The sequence below is a fragment of the Chenopodium album genome, chromosome 13 (genome assembly GCF_948465745.1).
Source record: "Chenopodium album chromosome 13, dcCheAlbu1.1, whole genome shotgun sequence".
Taxonomy (NCBI): domain Eukaryota; kingdom Viridiplantae; phylum Streptophyta; class Magnoliopsida; order Caryophyllales; family Amaranthaceae; genus Chenopodium; species Chenopodium album.
The window spans coordinates 34758096-34777701 of NC_137846.1; the positions used below are offsets into that span (position 1 = coordinate 34758096).

General features: G+C 37.9%; 1 non-coding gene across 1 annotated transcript; it reads left to right on the forward strand.

Moving 5' to 3' along the window:
- The first annotated feature begins 18213 nt into the window (after window positions 1-18213).
- LOC145577156 (small nucleolar RNA R71) lies at window positions 18214-18320 on the forward strand. The gene has a single exon (XR_014098643.1). It is a non-coding gene; the product is annotated as a small nucleolar RNA R71 (small nucleolar RNA).
- The last annotated feature ends 1286 nt before the right edge of the window (window positions 18321-19606 follow it).

A 19606-nucleotide genomic window follows, 5' to 3' on the forward strand; every position in this document is an offset into this window, starting at 1 on the left:
TTCTTATTTCTCCCCCTAATACTTACTATAATACCTTGGAAATTTCCTCCTTACAATACCATATCTGCCCTTGATAAAATTCAACTTAGGAAATAACCAAAGTATCATCGCCACCATGATAACGACTAAGGCTTTTTAAAGTCACACAACGGAAGACTAACTTTCAAAATTCAAACTTTAAAATAAAGTTTAATAAAACCAACTCAATTTTTAAAACCAACTTACATTAAACCAATAAATTGGAATCATTAAAGGCCCTTTAAAACCAAATTAAAATATTACAACTATGATTATATGTTAGTGTCAACAATAAAATAAATAATCTAATACAATAAGAAATAAACAAAGCAATGAAACATATAACCCTCTTCGATCAATCCCATCATACTTGATATTCTCCTTCTTGACGTAGGGAAAAGTAGGTCGTTATCTAATCTTCCCTAAAGCCAAACAAATTTATAATCACTTAACAAACCTAGATACAAGTATAAGGTAAGTAAAGGGTCGAACCCAAAGGAAGGGTTATGTCCAAGTGCTTTCAATTGGGCGTCTAAGCTAGGTCGAAGTCAAGGGTAAAGAAGGTAACACTATTCAACTACCAAAACAAATAGGCAAACAAATGAAATACTAGGAAATGGGGATCAACAAGTAATCATGACAATTGCAACAACTAGAGAAAAACATGCCAATTTTATGGTTGTGAAGACTAATGATAAAAGCTATCAATTGGAATCAAAGAGCTATCTCCTAATCGTTAAGCTAGTGGTCTCTACGAATAACAAACTAGGAGAATCACAATCCAAACCAATCGATAATTGCAATTCCTAAATCAATGGGTCGTGTCATTAGTAATCACAATGCAATCTAGCATAATTCTCAATGCCTAATCAAATTACACACATGCAAACTTTCATTAATCACTTTAATATCAACAATCAATCAACACAATTCCCAAATTAATCACAATCAATCAATCATACAAGTTTCACCCAATCCCTAGCAAAACAACTACTCAAGAATCATCATCTAATTAACAAACAACTAAGAAATCAAGAATCAACAAAATATGAAGAACAATTACACTAATGAAGATCAAACATCAAAATAAAATCAAACAAACATGAAATTAAACAAATTAATAAAATGAGATAGAGTTAGAAATCCTCATTGATTGATTATGGACATCTTTAATACAATTGTCACCTTAAATCTTCAATCTCTCAAATGAAATCTCTCACTTTGTCTCTCTAAATCTATTCCTAAAACTTACCTTAAAACTAGATAGAGAAGCTCTCAACCTAAGCTAAAATATGAGAGAGAAATTCTAAGCTAGTCCAAAGTTGTTCAAAAATAGAAAGGTCTCAAATATATATAGCAAGGGAGAAAAGTAGGTTCGGCCAACCCATGGTGCGCACGCATAGGAGGGTGTGTGCTCGCGCACCACATGGTGTGCCACTCATGCCCCATGCTGCGCTCACGCACCATAGTGATGGCCGTGCACTCGGCCTCTTGCTTTAGTTCTAGCGCTCACAAGCATGCTCCTCATCGACGCTCTCGTATGATGCTCACAAAGGGGGCAACCTTCAAATCTTCATTTTTGCGTGTTCATTATCAAGACATGCGATGATGGTGATGCACGAGAGCGCTAATGCCAAGAATAGGAGCTTTTTTCTTATCTTGAACTCTAGCCAACTGAATGATATGAGGTCTTGTCCCCAGCATCCAAAAGACTTGGAGAACCTTCCAAAGTAGATCCCGAGACCTGAACAAAGCCTACAATAAAAGAAAGTAGAGCGAGTAAAGTAGAAAAGACGAAAATACCCTTATTTCACAAGAAAGCACAAAATAAGAGAAACGAAGAAAATAAAACATAAATGAACGAAACTAAAGCATTATTTAAAGAGAAAAGCTATAAAATAAAAGGAAAACGTCTTAAAATGCTACCATATGAGTGCCATAAATGACACTCATCAAATTCCCCTAAGCTAAACTTTTGCTCGTCCTCGAGCAAAACAAAAGCAAGCAAAGGAAAATGATGCCATTATTCAAGCAAAGAAAGAAACAAGAAAACTAGAGAGGGTGGGAATATACACTAACTCACTTTCGTAGGAATCACGGTTGTTCTTAGCTACAACAAGCCCTTAAAACCCCAATGTCGCCAATAAGGATGAGTGAGGTCTCATGAGGGTTTCCTAAGAGGTTAACCCACAACTCTCTCAAACCAAACAAACAAGGCAAAGCATGAAAATGAAACCAAAAGAGAAGTAAAGAAAACATTTGCTCTTGTAAGGACTTTTGCAAATGAAAAAGCACAAATGGATGCAATTCTTTCTAAACAAGTAAGGGAGTGCACGTTTCAAGATATCCAAGGTTGATTGAAATATAAAATATGCTAAGCATAGAGAACTAATAAGACGCAATTGACCTTCATCCCAAACTATCTTACCACGTTCTCCCTACTAGTTTCAAATCCACCTCTAGTGAGCATCTCAATGGTTCCTCGAAGGAACTGGAAAAGAAGAGATTTTAAGGCTACTCGACATCTTGACTATGCAAACCGCTCCATAGGCTTGACCCATATCTCCCTCCACCGACTTGTGACTCAACCACAAAGGTCAAAAAGGGATTTTTAAGGTTGTAACGTATGGGCGAAGAGGGTAAAGGTAGGCTAGAATTTGAAATTTGGTGGTATACCTAATTTGTGAAGCAAAGGGTGATCAATCCTCAACACCATAATCAAGTTATCACCAAACCAAAACACCAACACTCCCAAGCTTATTCAAAGCAAAAATCACAAACATATATATAAAAAGCGTAAGAACGCTTCCCCCCAAGCTTGAACAAAGCATTGTCCTCAATGCTTAAAATAGAGAGAAAGACACTTACATCAAAATATTTTTGAGCTTCTCACTTTTTTCACTTTTTTTTTACCTTTGCCAAAGCATTTGCTTTTGCTTTGCTTTTTTCATTTTTTTTTCTATTTTTCACTTTATTGTATTGTCCTCGCCTCTTTTAATTATGGACAGCTTTTTCAACTATAGATTTGCCTTTTATTCACAAGATATTCACAATACACACTTGCTTACATTATAAGAACCAAATAATCAACTTCATACACCAAATACCTCAACAATAAGGACCAATTGCTTCACAAAAACCAAGAATGGAACCAAGAATGAAACAAAAGGCTCAAAAGCTAAAGATATGGCTTGAAAAGAAGGTATATGGCTCAAATGGTTAGCAAGAAGGAAAATGTAAACCCAAAACAAAGAAATGAAATCTATCCTAGAAAAGTAAAAATCACCACCCCAAAAAGATGCCTTCGTCCTTCCTAAATGATTCGGTCGCAATCTCGGGAGATAAGAGTCAAGTTCTAGATAAAGCATACAATAGTCAAGGATCCATGTGCCGCTCACGCAAAATATGTAGAAGGCTAGAAAAGAACGAAACCTCACATGGTTGTAGCAATAACTCACTATTAGTTTCAAATCCACCAAAGGGAGAAACACCTTTTTACCACAAACAATTAGAATCCGGCTTCAAGGTCCCAAAAGTTCTAAAGACACTACCTTAGCATACTTTATCCTAGAATCAACCAAACATACTCTCGAACCGTGCACACCGTTACCATTTAAGAAGAAAAGCATTCATCTACACAAGTCCAAAAGTATTATATCCAAAGCAAGAACAAAACCAAACACAATGCAAATTTACCTTGAAAGAAACAAAAATCTTTTTCGAGTTTTTCAAAACAAAAGAACATGGAAATGCATATTCAATCGTGCATGGCATATATAAATCAACATCCCATCGAACATGATAGAAAACCCTCCCCCAAGCTTGAATGAGACAACATGCTCAAACATAAATCAAATCAACCATATGGGAGGGGAAAAGAAAGAAATCAAATCAACAATACCAATACATGTCCAACAAGTCAACCAACCATTAGAGAAAGAGCAAGGAAAGATATTGTCGGATTTAGGTGGGTGTAAATACCCGCAAATGTCCCAATTCAACCTTGCAAAGCCAATTTCCTCTATCATTGAATCTTGTTTTCTATATGCTAGCAAAAATAGGAGTCAATCTTCCTTAATTCTCGATCCAAACCAATGCACCAAAGTATATCAAGTTATGTACCTAGCAAAAAGAATACAAACATTTCCATGAGAGAAAATCTAGTCTAAAAAAAAAGAAAATGAAAGCAATAAAACACGGGTTACTTCTCGAGAAAGGCTTGCTCAAGGTCCAAGCTTGACCGCTCTAGTAAATAATATTGTAACAATCGCAAGAGCTTGTCAAATGCACTACTACACATTTCATATGAAAGTAAGTATGCACAAGACAAAATGAAGGCATGCAACAAGCTTAGTGCACACCTATGAGGAGAGAGATGCCAAGAAAAAGAAGGAGAATCAAAAGAGATTCAACAAAATAAAAAAAGGAAGAAGAAGAAAAAGAAAAATAAGGCAAACTCTCCTCAAGATATTTTTGGGTGGCAAAATCACTCTTTTCCTCTATAGAAGACGAATGAGGGACATGTAAATCATCATAGACAGGGGGGTCCCCAATAGGCTTATTGACAAAAGAAGGGAGGGATATAGGATTGTAGGGGATATGGTTGAAATTCCTTAAAAAAAGGACATGAGAGGAAGGGATAGGAACAATGGTCTCACAAATGGTCTCACCTTCACCACCATTCCTCACATCACCAATAAAAGCATGGAAATCAATCATAGAATCCTCAAAAGAAGAAAGCTCATGATCTCCATCTCCCTTAAACATCCAACTTCCAAGAGAAACTACATAATCCCCTCCATTACAACTATGAACAACAACTCCCTCAACATCCTTAAAGCCCAAAGTCTCAAAACCATGCATGACTGGATGCAAATTCATTTCAAACTCATCTTTCTCCAATGAAGAATTCTCAATGAACTCACTCAAAAGGCTATGAGTTTTCATTTGGCACTCAAAAAACACATTGGACATAACCTCAAATGAGTCCAAATACTCATGGATAGAAGTATCGCAATCATGCACTTGAGACTCATCAAGATGGGAAAGAGGGTTAGGATTTTCAAAATCAACACTCTCTTGGTTTTTAACTCCTTCACCATCACTCAGATGCTCACCAATGGGATCCTCACAATCTCTTGATTGATTAAAATCATCATCATCATCATCCTCAACACACACATTAGATTAGGATTTTTCACAAACAAGCATCAAGGATGACAATTGGCTTTCTAACTCATCTCTTCTTCTTCTTCCCTCAAGATGCTCCTCATTCTTTTTCATTATCTCTTTTTGACTTTTCATAGAATTAAGAATCATCTCCTTACTAGGCCCAAGATCATTATCAAACTTTAGGTGCCTAATTTGAGATTCAAAAATATCAACAAGAGATTCAACAGGTGTAGAAGGTTCAGTTTCAACCAGAGAAGAAGAAGTGCAATCAAGATTGGAAGAATCAACATTAAAATCATGAGCATATACATCACATTGGGGAGTGGGGCACAATCAAACACATGAGATTCGTTATTAAGGGAACGAATCACATCACAAGAAGGCATGGTAAATAATGAAGAAAATTGAAACACACCATTAACATCAACTTGAGCATGTACCTCATTATCATGAACAAAAGGGGAAATAGAGTTGGAATCATCCGTTCTAGGTTCAATCATGGGATCATGTGACAAATCATGGGAAATCATGCTAACATTAGAAGAATCAAGGCATTACACATCAACATTAGAATCATGATTGCCCCTATTATAGACATCCCTAGCAAACCAAACATAAAAATCCTAAGCATCATCAATTGACAATGCTCTAAATTCACCATTATGCATGCTTCAACTATGTCCCTAGTTTTCTAATTCAAACCAAAAATAACAACTCTCACAAGCCTCCCAAAGTCTACAACAATTATAGTTCAAAAACCCTATAAGTCTATGGAAGTAGACATTAAAAGACTCACCATCATATTGAGGAAAAGAAAAACATGCCATTTTTTTTTGCGCAAAACAAAGAAAAATCAAATAAAAGAACGGTATACACAAAGACCTAGACTCAAGCAATCAAAAACACTCAAACATAGACACCGTTCCCCGGCAACGGCGCCATTTTGACGTAGGGAACAATAGGTCGTTATCTAATCTTCCCTAAAGCCAAACAAATTTATAATCACTTAACAAACCTAGATACAAGTATAAGGTAAGTAAAGGGTCGAACCCAAAGGAAGGGTTATGTCCAAGTGCTTTCAATTGGGCGTCTAAGCTAGGTCGAAGTCAAGGGTAAAGAAGGTAACACTATTCAACTACCAAAACAAATAGGCAAACAAATGAAATACTAGGAAATGGGGATCAACAAGTAATCATGACAATTGCAACAACTAGAGAAAAACATGCCAATTTTATGGTTGTGAAGACTAATGATAAAAGCTATCAATTGGAATCAAAGAGCTATCTCCTAATCGTTAAGCTAGTAGTCTCTACGAATAACAAACTAGGAGAATCACAATCCAAACCAATCGATAATTGCAATTCCTAAATCAATGGGTCGTGTCATTAGTAATCACAATGCAATCTAGCATAATTCTCAAGGCCTAATCAAATTACTGTTGACACCTAAATGTGTCTCCCCAAAACCAAACCTAGTGATGAATACCTTTCGCGTCATTTGATTATCGAAAGAGGTGAAGGTGTGGAAAGTCTAATGATGAGGATGTTTTTATTAAAATATTTCTCTTTCTGTTTTTGAAAATATTTCTTTTCTTACTCCTATTTTATGAAAAATAGCCAGTCCAATTTGGTTTGGTCCATAATAAAGGTCCAATAATAGTGTAGTTGGATTGGGCTCGAAAAGAGCTTTCCAATGATATATTATAGGCCCAATTCCGATGACTTATGAGGAAGTTATGGATTAAATTAGATTAGGCCCAATGATTTTCAAAGGTGGCCCGATGATCTAGAGGAGAGCCTATTAACTATTATTTAAAAAAAAAGAAGATGTTTTATTTTAGAATAAAAATATATTAAATCTGATTTCGAAAACTGCTCAGACGCCTAATTACCCGTAACCGGTGTTGAAGGTAATTACGCATGGAAAAGCGCGTTGACTTTTGGACCAGCGCGAGACGACGGCGTCGTCGCCAGGCGCTGACCTTCGTCGTTTGGCGCTGGCTCCTGTCGTTTGCGACAGGAGGAGTTTTATTTCAAATATGATTTTCTTTGATCCCGTGCTATTTTTCTATAAATAGGGGTCGTATCTCCCTGTTTTAAAATCATCTACAATCATCATCTTTTTTCTCTCTCTCTCTAAAGCTAGAAGCTTATTCTTTCTTTTCTTTTTCTAAACCTTCCCTCTCTCTAAATTCCTCATACATTAGTTTTAGACACACCTAGCCAATTCGAAGTTGCCTTCGCCCTAGACGTGAAAGGTTATAATTTCTGAGGGTTTGGTCCCTAATCTCTATTTCAATTATTTGATTTAATTGTTTGATTTAATTATTTTCCTTGAAGTTACTAACGCGTGTATTTTGTTATTAGAAAGAGGTACGAGGCATCCAAGTAAGTAATTTAATTTCTTTGTTGATCTTTTGATATAGAAATCATGCTTAGATTATTTTGTTGATTCCTAGTATTATGTTAGGATGTTTTATTGCTTCCTAGTATCATGTTTAGGGTTAATTAAAATTTCTAATATCATGTATGTTTATAGGTTGCTTCCTATTCTTTCTAATACCATGTTAGTATCATGTTAGGAATAAAGCTTTGATCTTTGATGCTTAGTGACATGCTAGGATTTGTTATTAATCTTGTTAGCATCATGCCTAGAATCTTGCTAATATTATTATGCTTTGAGATGGAGAATATTATGTTGATGATTGTGATTGTTTATTGTTGCTTGATATTATATTTTTATTGTTATTGCTTGATCACACCCTCTCTTGCATGTTTAAAGGGAATTTGTACTTGTAACCATGCTTAATGACAGGCTCAAGTCGTATTCATCAAAAATAAAACTTAAACCCACTAACTATGTAGATAGGGAAGAAGGGTCAAACCACAGGGAAACAAGTCAATTTAGTCCTAATTAATTAAAAGCAATCTAAATTATCAAGTAACCAAATTATTATTAAAAGGGTAATTAAACTACTAAAAGTAAGAGTAGGAAGGAATAAAAGTAAGAGGTAAATCAATGAAAGAAAAGCCTAGGGCATAGGTTCACCAATAAACAATATTCCAGGGTAAAACATAACAATCAATCATCAATGCATCAATTAAACAGATCATAAAGGGCTTTCGCTACGTATTACAACCACAGAGTTAATTTACCGGTATTAAATCTTATCTCTCGAATCTCGACTTAACCATTTATAAATTAGTCCGCCTATTGAAACTAAGCCTAAACATCAATTCTCATCTCTCGAATCTCGAATCAATATTGCTAAACTCATACAATTAAATCTGGCCAAACCTAATTGCATAACATTAAATCAATCAATAGGAAAATAATTAAGCATTGACAATCAACGATCATAAATTACCCCTTCATATTATTTATTGGATCCCCATAAACCCTAGAAATAAAACTACTCACTCATAATTAAATCTAAACTAAATAAAACAATTAAATAAGCCATAAGAGAATAAAGAAATAAAATTGCTGAAATTAATAGAGAAGAAATCTTACCAAAATCAATAAAACTACAAAGTTGAGCAAGAGCAAAGTTGAGAGAATTTTAGAGAGAGAAAAATAATCTAAGTAGAGAGAGAAAGTCTAAAAAAAGGAAAAAAAGGATTTCGTTCTAAAATCGTACTTAAACAACTCTAAAAACAATCCTAATTAAAAACTAAGAATTCGACAAATCTGAACCCTCAAAAACACGCGCCCGATCGGGCCCGCCTTTTTCTTTGCAACTCTCCTGGGTAGCCCCGCCCGATCGGGCTAATGCTCACCCGATCGGGCGCGCCTTTCCTGATGCCTCTGACTACGTAAGCTTCCCGATCGGGCCCGGTCTCTTCCTCGAGGCTTGGACTTCGATTGGGCTTGATTCTTCGGCCCAATTCGGATTTCCTCTTCGGGTCTTGAATACTTGGTCCAAATGCCTCGGTATCACTCACCGAGCCCTTAATCACCGGCTCTAATCGGTCCCGGGCTTCAAAGATGGTCGTGTCCTCCTAATGTTCGTAGTTGCTCCATGAAAAACCCGGAAAACGCTCTAAAGATGTAATTTCCTATAAAACTCAAGCAAAACTACAAAAACACTAGAAAACACCAATTAGTAATAAAAGTGGCTCTAAAGAGCCAAAAACACTATTAATTATGACCAAGGGACGGGGGTAAAATACTATATAAATTGGACACATCAAACTCCCCCAAGCCAAACCTTTGCTTGTCCCTAAGCAAAGAGCTCATCAATGAATATATAAAACACGCTTCATCCCAAGTAAACAAAATCAAGCACAAACGATTCAAGGCAAATCTAATGAACATACTTCAATGTTAATCAATTTCATTCATCTAATCATTCTTCCTCCCTAACAATTGTCAAGTAGAGCAAACCACATGAGCATATAGAATTCAAGACTAGTGCTCACACACTCAACTCTCATTTATGTGGCGAGTAAAAGATGTACTCGATTGCTCTCCAACCAACCCATTTAATGTGAACTATGCCCTCCCAACTCACACTCTCGTGTGTTTAAAAAGATGTACACTCAACCTACTAGTCGACTCGAAATATGTCAAATCATAACTTGCATTGATAAACAACACTTTCACATTCATACAACTCTATACACAAAGGTCGGAAGGTCTTTAAAGTTTGTAATGTAAGGCTAGGGTAAAGGGTAGGATAAATTTAGGAAAATGTGAGAGAAAAGCCATGCTTAAGGGAGCCATATCCTAACAAAACCCAAGGTAAAAAACAAGTAATGACCAAATCATCTCCAATCACAACTTAACTCCACAAAAGTTCACCAAACAATCCCATACATAACAACAATCCCAACACTTACACCTTCACTCACAAAATATGATAATAAGAAATAAAGTGGATTAAAACAAACTTTGAACTCATTCTTTTTCTTTTCTTTCTTTTTTTCCTTTTGAGCAACCTTCGCATAGAACATTTGAACATTTGAAACAATTTTTTTCCTTTGCTCTTTTTTTTCCTTTTTATCTCACATTGGAAATTTTCAACTTTGAAACACTTTTTAATTTTTTCCAATCATAACATAAGAACAAATAAATAACTTCTCAAATTCACCCAAATTGTCCAAATAAATAAACACACTACAACTCCCTCACTTCACTAACTATTAGCTCCCCCAAGCCAAGCTTGGGACTAGTAACCAATGGGGCTCAAATAGGCTTGTAATATGGCTAAATAAACAATAAATAGTCAAGGCAACAACATGGGTAGCAAGAAGGGAACAAATGTGTCTAATATCATCTGAAATCCACCTAAAAGAATAAACGCCTTCGTCCTCCTCAATGTGCATAATAGTAAATCATATGAACATTACTAATAGTTGAAAACCAATACTCAAATTCCTTGACATACCAGGAACTATCACACAATTCCTAATCAAATCAACTAGTTAAGCACTACATTCACAAATTGTTGGCAAATTTGACGCATGTTTAGACATCCAAATAATTAAACTTCAAATCATGATCAACAAATTCACAAAGCTCATTATCATATACCAAGAATCAAAACAATATTATCCAAGTATGGGACACAGGGAAGCATGATTTACAATTCATTGGAACGTATTTTTGGATTTTTTTTTTCATTTTTTTTGTATTTTTCATATAGGAAAGCAATAAAAACTACACTAGAAAGCAATAAAATCTATACTAGAAAGCGATAAATAGAGAAAAGAGAGAAAGAGTTACCATATGTACAAGATATCTCCCCCCAAGCCAAATCAAACAATGCCCTCATTGACTTGGGGGTGTAGCTAGGAGTAGCTACTCCTCGTCATCATCCTCATCCATCCTCTGATAGCCTCCTCCATGGCTCGAGCCGGCGCCTCCATGGCTTGTACCAGCACCACCATAACCCGAACCACCTGCAAAGTAGTTAAAGTCTACATTTCCCCTCATCCCACCAAAAGGAGCATCGGCCCCATAACCATGGACTGAAGAGTAGTCCACATAAGTACCATAGGCTCCGGGGGTCGAATACCCTCCTTGGGGGTATTGGAACCAATCGGGAACTAGAGCCTCGGGGGGAATAGCCCCTCGGCGTGCATAATCGTCATACATGTGGTATAAACCCCTCCCAAGGTTCCTCTCTACATGCCCAACCCTCCTATCTAGAGAACCTACTCTAGAGTCTAGGTTTTGCACCATACCCTCCACTCTCCCTTGCCCTCTCTCAATCCGGTCAAGTTGGCTCCTAAAAGCCGAAAAGTCATATGGGGCATGGGGGTCTATGTTGTAATCTACGAAGGAGGTGGGGATGCCATATGTGTAGGGTTGGGGTGGTGGATGGTATTGGGGTGAAGGGTGGGGTGGTGGTGAATGGTGAGGCTCTTGAGCCTCTCCTTGACCGTCTAACTCAAAGGTGTAGGAAGGCTTTCCCTTCTCAAATTTGGTCAAGGCGGGGTTGGGTAGCGTAAAAGCTTGATCTCTCCTACCCGACTCCCGGTGGACTATCCACCATGTCTCACCTCCACTGGGTTGAACCCAGTTAAGGCCTCCTAGGTAGTCTAGGTCCATAAGGGTAGAACCCTCCACTTTCCTATGGCCGGTCGGTGTCCATCCTAGGTGTTTTACCGCTATATGGGTAACCAACCCCCCAAAATAGATAGGCGCCCTAGACCTACCCCCCTCGACCGCATTGGCCACCCTTTGGAAGTGTTGGGCTATCCTATGCGGTATGTTTAACTTCTCAGCACTAGGGATCATGTAGGAGGTCAACAACTCAAGCTCATCCCTCCTAACGTTTGTCGGTTCATGCCTCCTAAAGATTGTGAGGCCGGCAAACCTTTGCCAAAACTTTGGGACGGGATGTTGAATCCACGTCCTTTTGGCATAATGGAGGTTGGTTAATCCCTCCCCGGTTAGTTTTCTATAGACCACGGCAATGTGGTCTTGAGAGGGTTCAATAGGTTTATCCGATTTAAGCTCAAATAATTTTCCAAATTCTTTTAAAGTTAAACGCACATCATTGTTTAGCAATCGGAATTGAACATGAGTAATTAAAGCATTAGTTTTAATAACATTGAAACTAGAAACAAATTCCAAAGTCAAATAATCATAGGTGTCATAATGTATTTGAAAAAATCCACTCATTCCAATACCCTTGAATAATTTTTCTACCGGTTTATCAAGCCCTAATCTAGACAAAGTGGGGTGGTGAACAAAGTGGGGTGTAGAGATTACTTGCCTCTCAATGAGGTTAAGCATCCTAGTGCATTGCTCGGTTGAGGTGATGACTACCTTGTTCCATCCCGAAATTTGAAGTTCCAGGTCAACCATCGGTTGTTGTTGTTGCCTCGAACCCTCAACCCTTTGTTGTCTTGATCTTTTGGAAGCCATTTTATGTGAATGGTAGGGTTTTTGAAGCTTTCTCTCTCTAAGGGTTTTAAGAAATCTTGAGAGAAAGTGGTAGAAATTTAGTGGGGAATGTAGAGGAAGGTGTAAGGATGAAGAATATGTGAAAATTTTGGAGTTTTGATGGATGAATTTGAGGAGATCTTGGAAGGAAAGTGAGTTTGAAGGTGTAAAAATGGAGGTTTTAGAGAGAGAAGGTGTGAATGAAGAAGAAGAAATAAGGAGGAAAAAGAAAAGAAGGGAGGAGAAAAGGAAATAAAGGCCCAGCCAAAATAGGCGCGCCCGATCGGGCAAGATAAATACATCTGGAATTGCATAGTTGCGTGCCCGATCGGGCGACGTCCGCCCGATCGGGCGCGAACTCGAACAAAAAATTTTCCCTTTGTTCGCCCGATCGGGCGAGCTTCACCTGACAAATCTTTTTTCTTCACTCGATTTCTCCAAAAATCCGCCCGATCGGGCGAATTTCCCTTGATTTTTCTTCCTTACTTGCGAGCTCGATCGGGCGAAATAAAGCTCCGAAAAATCTTCATTTGCGCGCCCGATCGGGACTCCTTGCCCGATCGGGCACATTTTCGCTCGATTTCGACCCTTAGGTTCACGCCCGATCGGGCCCGTACCCAAATTAGAATGCTTATTCTTCTAACTTTTTCTCTTTAAATCTCCTTACTTATTGATCTAATACTTGTACAAAAACACTTTAGAAAGGTAAAATTGCACTCTCCTCACCTCTCTCTAAAAAAATAATAATAAAAAGTTGGAAAAGCTAGTCTAGAAAGCAAGAAATACGGGTTGCCTCCCGCAAAGCGCTGGTTTATCTAGGTCCCGCACGACCCTCTTACCACATTGAAGATCAAGATGAACCGGAACCGCCTAGGTGAAGTAGTTCAACCGCACCAATCGTAGCCCCCTCATGATATAGCTTAAGTCTTTGGCCATTAACCTTGAACTCATTATCATGCTCATCGAATAACTCCACAGAACCAAATTTGTTGGCCCTTTTGACAGTATAAGGACCCGACCACCTTGACTTTAACTTTCCTGGGAATAGTTTAAGTCTAGAGTTGAACAACAACACTTTATCACCTTCTTTGAACTATCTCGGAAGGATCATCTTGTCGTGTCATCTCTTTGTCTTCTCCTTGTAGACACGAGCACTATCATAGGCTGTCAACCTAAACTCATCAAGTTGGTTAAGTTGAAGTAACCTCTTTTATCCCGCTAATTTGGCATCCAAATTGAGCTCCTTAATAGCCCAATATGCTTTGTATTCTAATTCCACCGGAAGATGACATGCTTTGCCGTACACGAGTCTATATGGAGTAGTACCTATCGGGGTCTTAAACGCAGTTCTGTATGCCCAAAGGGTGTCATCCAACTTATCGCTCCAATCTTTCCTCGATTTTGCCACCACCTTCTCTAAAATGGCCTTGATCTCACGATTGGAAACTTCAACTTGGCCACTAGTTTGGGGATGGTAGGCTAAACATGTCCTATGGTAAACACCATACTTTTTGAGGAGGGTATCTAGTTTCCGCTCATGAAAGTGAGATCCTCCGTCACTGATTATAGCTCTAGGTACTCCAAATCTTGGAAAGATGGTCTTCTTGAAAAGTTTGTGGACCACCTTGGCATCATTAGTAGGAGTGGAAATGGCCTCGACCCACTTGGATACATAATCAATGACGACAAGTATATAGCGGTTCCCGTTTGAAGAAGGGAACGGTTCCATGTAATCAACACCCCAAACATAAAAAATTTCAACTCCTAAGATTCCAGTTTGAGGCATCTCATGCCGCCGCGAAATGTTGCCAGTCCTCTGGCAAGAGTCACAAGCTGCACAAAAGTGTTAGCATCCTTAAACATAGTAGGCCAATAGAAACCTGCCTCATTAATCTTGGCCACCGTTTTGGTGTGGCCATGATGTCCTTCGTATGGTGAGGTGTGGCAACTAGTAAGCACACCGTGAACTTCCCATTCGGGAACACACCTGCGAAATAATCCATCTGCACACTCACGAAACAAAAAAGGATCATCCCAAAAATAATGTTTAACATCAGAAAGGAATTTCTTTTTCTGTTGACAGGACAAGTCAGGAGGTAGAGTATCACCCACTAAATAATTAGCAAGATCAGCATACCAAGGGTGTTGCTCTACAACTGCATACAGGTTGTCATCAGGGAAAGAATCATCTATAGGGAGAGAATCCTTACCCTCATCATACCTGATACGTGACAAGTGGTCTGCCACAACATTCTCTGCTCCCTTTTTATCCTTTATCTCAATATTGAAATCCTGGAGCAAAAGAACCCAACGGAGTAGCCTAGGCTTTGATTCTGCCTTGGCTATCAAGTACTTCAGAGCTGCATGGTCAGTAAAAACAATAACTTTAGAACCAACAAGATATGATCTAAATTTCTTTAAAGCATAAATCACAGCAAGAAACTCCTTCTCCATGGTGGCATAGTTGACTTGGGCTTCATCTAAAGTTTTACTTGCATAATAAATAGCATGCAAAACTTTGTTCTTCCTCTGTCTGAGCACGACTCCTAGCGCAAAGTCACTTGCATCACACATAATCTCGAAAGGTAGATTCCAGTCGGGAGCACATATGATGGGTGCGGATATCAAAGCCTGCTTAATCCTGTTAAAAGCCTTAAGACACTCGTCAGTAAAAATAAAAGGGGCATCCTTGAGTAAAAGCTAAGTTAGTGGTTTAGCAATTTTAGAAAAATCTTTGATAAAGCGACGATAAAACCCCGCATGACCTAAGAAACTTCTAACTCCCTTAACATTAAATGGGGGAGGTAATTGCTCAATCACTGAAATCTTAGCCTTGTCTACTTGTATACCCTTATCAGATACAATATGACCTAGGGCTACTCCCTCTGTCACCATAAAGTGACATTTCTCCCAGTTTAGCACCAAATTACATTCTTCACATCGTTTCAAAATTTTAGCGAGATTTATTAAACATGCATCAAATGAAGAACCATACACGCTAAAATCATCCATAAAGACTTCCATGATAGACTCTATGAAATCAGAAAAAATGCTCATCATGCAACGTTGAAAGGTAGGGGGGGCATTACATAAACCAAAGGGCATCCTACGATATGCAAAAGTACCGTAAGGGCATGTAAATGTAGTCTTTTCCTGATCTTTAGGGTGAATTGGAATTTGAAAAAATCCCGAATACCCATCCAAATAGCAAAAGAACTTATGATTAGCTAACCTCTCAAGCATTTGATCTATAAAGGGAAGGGGGAAGTGGTCCTTTTTGGTGGCGATATTTAATCTACGATAATCAATGCACATACGCCACCCTGTAACAGTTCTAGTGGGAATCAATTCATTTTTCTCGTTTTTAATCACAGTCATCCCACCTTTCTTAGGCACCACCTGTACAGGACTTACCCACTTGGAGTCAGAAATAGGATAGATAATACCTACATCAAGTAATTTCATAACCTCTTTCTTGACTACTTCTTGCATATTAGGATTCAACCTTCTCTGAGGTTGAATGTAGGGCTTGTAGTTGTCCTCTAAATGTATCCTGTGCATACAAAAATCAGGGCTAATACCCTTGAGATCATCAATACTGTACCCAATTGCTCTTTTATGGGTTTGAAGAACCCCTAGAAGTTGGGAAGTTTGTAGGTCATCAAGTGCAGTACTGATGATTACAGGGTATAGTTCCTACTCATCAAGAAATATATATTTTAAATGAGAAGGGAGAGGTTTTAGTTCAGGTTTCTTAACCTCTGCGGGTTTCGATTCTTGAACTAAATTTACTACCTTCATTGTCTCTTTGGGGTCTGACTCTTTTAGGGAAAGAGCTTTTTCAATAGCATGTACTTCATTACCCCAGACGCTTGCATTATCTGCAAATAAATTTCCACAAAGAATTTCCTCCAAGGGATCCCTTTCAAGAACCTATGGTAAGCTATCATCACAAATATCATCCATTATATCAATTACATCAATAAAACAACAATTTTCTTCTAACATAGGTCCTTTCAAAACTTTCCCTAAATTAAAAGTAACATTATCATCACCAACAGAAAGGGTTAGTTTACCATTTTTTACATCAATAATGGCTCCTGCAGTATGGAGGAAAAGCCTACCTAATATAATGGGAATTTGTGTATCCTCAGCCATGTCTAAAACAACAAAATCAACAGGGATAAAAAATTTACCAACTCTGACAGGGACATCCTCTAAAATACCTAAAAGGTACTTAAAAGAACGATATGCCATTTGCAAAGTTATACTAGTAACTTTTAAATCACCCATATTAAGTTTAGCACACACAGACGATGGCATAACACTGACACTGGAACCCAAATCACACAAAGCTTTATCAATGAAAACATTTCTTATATGACAAGGGATAGAAAAACTACCAGGATCCTTTAATTTGGGAGGGGATTTATTTTGCAATAAAGCACTACATTCTTCTGTAAAAGCTACAGTTTCTACCTCATTAAAGGCTCTTTTCCTAGTCAGAATGTCTTTCATAAATTTAGCATATGCAGGAACCTGAGTGATTAAATCAGTGAAAGGAACTATTACCTGCAAGTTTTTCACAACCTCCAAAAACTTACCGAATTGTTTATCAAACTTACTCTTCAATTGTCTATTAGGGAATGGTAGTTTAATAACTGGGCTCTGCACATCTCCTCCCTTATCCTGAGCTTTACCCTGCAAAGAAACATTAGAAGGGTTAGTATCTTTTTGTAGCCCTGTAGGGTTAGCAAGATTAGCGTTTGGTATAGAGGAATCTGGATCAGGTACAGGTCCATCTTCCTTTGGCATGGGAGGTCCATTATAATGTGAACCACTCCTTAGAGTGATTGCATTGGCATGATCTGTGGGATGGATTGGTTGCGATGGTAGAGCTCCCTACTGACGGGTTTGTAGGGTAGATGAAAGTTGCGCAATTTGATTATCCATGATTTTATTATGAGCTAAATTGAATCAATTTGTGCATCCCTACTCTCCATATGATTTTGCATGTTGGTAAGCATTGCTCTAATTTCTGTCATAGCAGGGTCAGAAGATGATGAGGGTTGTGCTTGGTTTTTCTAGCCAGAATTAGGATGGTAATATTTCTGCTGTGGTGGAGGTTGCTGTTGTGGTTGTTGTGAAGGTGGAGGGTTTTGTACATTGGTACTCCGGTAAGAAAGATATGGATGGTTCCGGAGACCAGGATTATAAGAGTTGGAGTATGGGTTATTTTGCCTATAGGTTTGAAAGGAATTAACTTGTTCCATGGAACTCCTACAATCTTGCTCCCAATGCCCTACAATTCCACAATTTTCACAAAAAGCTTCATTGTTAGCAACAACAGAAACAGAGTTAGGAGTAGCAGTAAGATTATCTAATTTCTGACAAATAGATGTTAACTGAGCTTGCAAAAAGGATACAGAATCAACATTATGTTTTCCTTTATTAGCAAACCCTCTCGGATTCTCGTATTGGGAATTGTGTATTGCCATATCTTCTATAACCTGTCCTGCATCGTCCACATTTAGATTCATAAATCTCCCACTAGCTGCAGAATCTAGAACTGATCTAGATGAATTTCCAAGTCCATTGTAAAAAGCTTGGATCAATTGCCATCGTGCTAGATTATGGTGGGGGCATTCTCTCTGTAGATCCTTGAACCTCTCCCAAGCCTCATGTAAAGTTTCATCGGCCTCTTGGGCGAAGTTCTAAATAGCACTCCTTAGTACAGCTGTTCTCTCTGCAGGGTAATATTTATTATAAAAATTCAAGGCAAGAGTTTCCCAGTCAGTAATACCAAGTGCAGTTCTATTCAAACCATTAAACCATAATTTAGCTTTTCCACATAATGAAAAGGGAAAAAGAATCTCCCTGATTTGGTCTTGCGTGACCCCGGCTTGTCTAATGGTGTTGCAATATTGACAGAAATTTGCAATGTGAAGATTAGGGTCTTCACCCTTAGCTCCACTAAATTGCTTCCTCTCTATCATGGTGATAAATTGGGGTTTGATTTCAAATAGCACTCCATCAAGGGCTGGAGTGGGAGTAAGGTGTGGAAAATCTATGAGCTTTTGTTGCGAGTAATCACTGAGCTTCTTTGGTGTCGCCATTTCTGATTCTGGATCTGAAGGAATTTCTGAGTCACTAGAATCAGTTAGAGGGTCTCTTCGATTATTGTCTTCCTCAGAACCCGCCAGGATTTGTCTATAAAGATTCTTTAACCTATAAAACGAGCGCTCGATCTCAGGATCGAATGGAATGTAACCTGATCTGGAACACCTGGGCATAAACAAAGAGCTAAAAGACAAATATGAGAACTGCCTCAAAGAACTAACGTTCTCTGAGACAAGAGGGGATAATCTAGACTACAAAAATAATCAGAAAATAAAAATAAAACCGTTTCCCCGGCAACATCGCCAAAATTTGACAGGCTCAAGTCGTATTCACCCAATAAAAAATAAAACCTAAATCCACTAATTATGTAGATAGGGAAGAAGGCTCGAACCACAAGGAAACAAGTCAATTTATTCCTAATTAATTAAAAGCAATCTAAATTATCAAGTAACCAAATTATTATTAAAAGGGTAATTAAACTACTAAAAGTAAGAGTAGGAAGGAATAAAAGTAAGAGGTAAATCAATGAAAGAAAAGCCTAGGGCATAGGTTCACCAATAAACAATATTCCAGGGTAAAACATAACAATCAATCATCAATGCATCAATTAAACAGATAATAAAGGGCTTTCGCTATGTATTACAACCACAGAGTTAATTTACCGGTATTAAATCTCATCTCTCGAATCTCGACTTAACCATTTATAAATTAGTCCGCCTATTGAAACTAAGCCTAAACATCAATTCTCATCTCTCGAATCTCGAATCAATATTGCTAAACTCATACAATTAAATCTGGCCAAACCTAATTGCATAGCATTAAACCATTCAATAGGAAAATAATTAAGCATTGACAATCAATGATCATAAATTACCCCTTCATATTATTTATTGGATCCCCA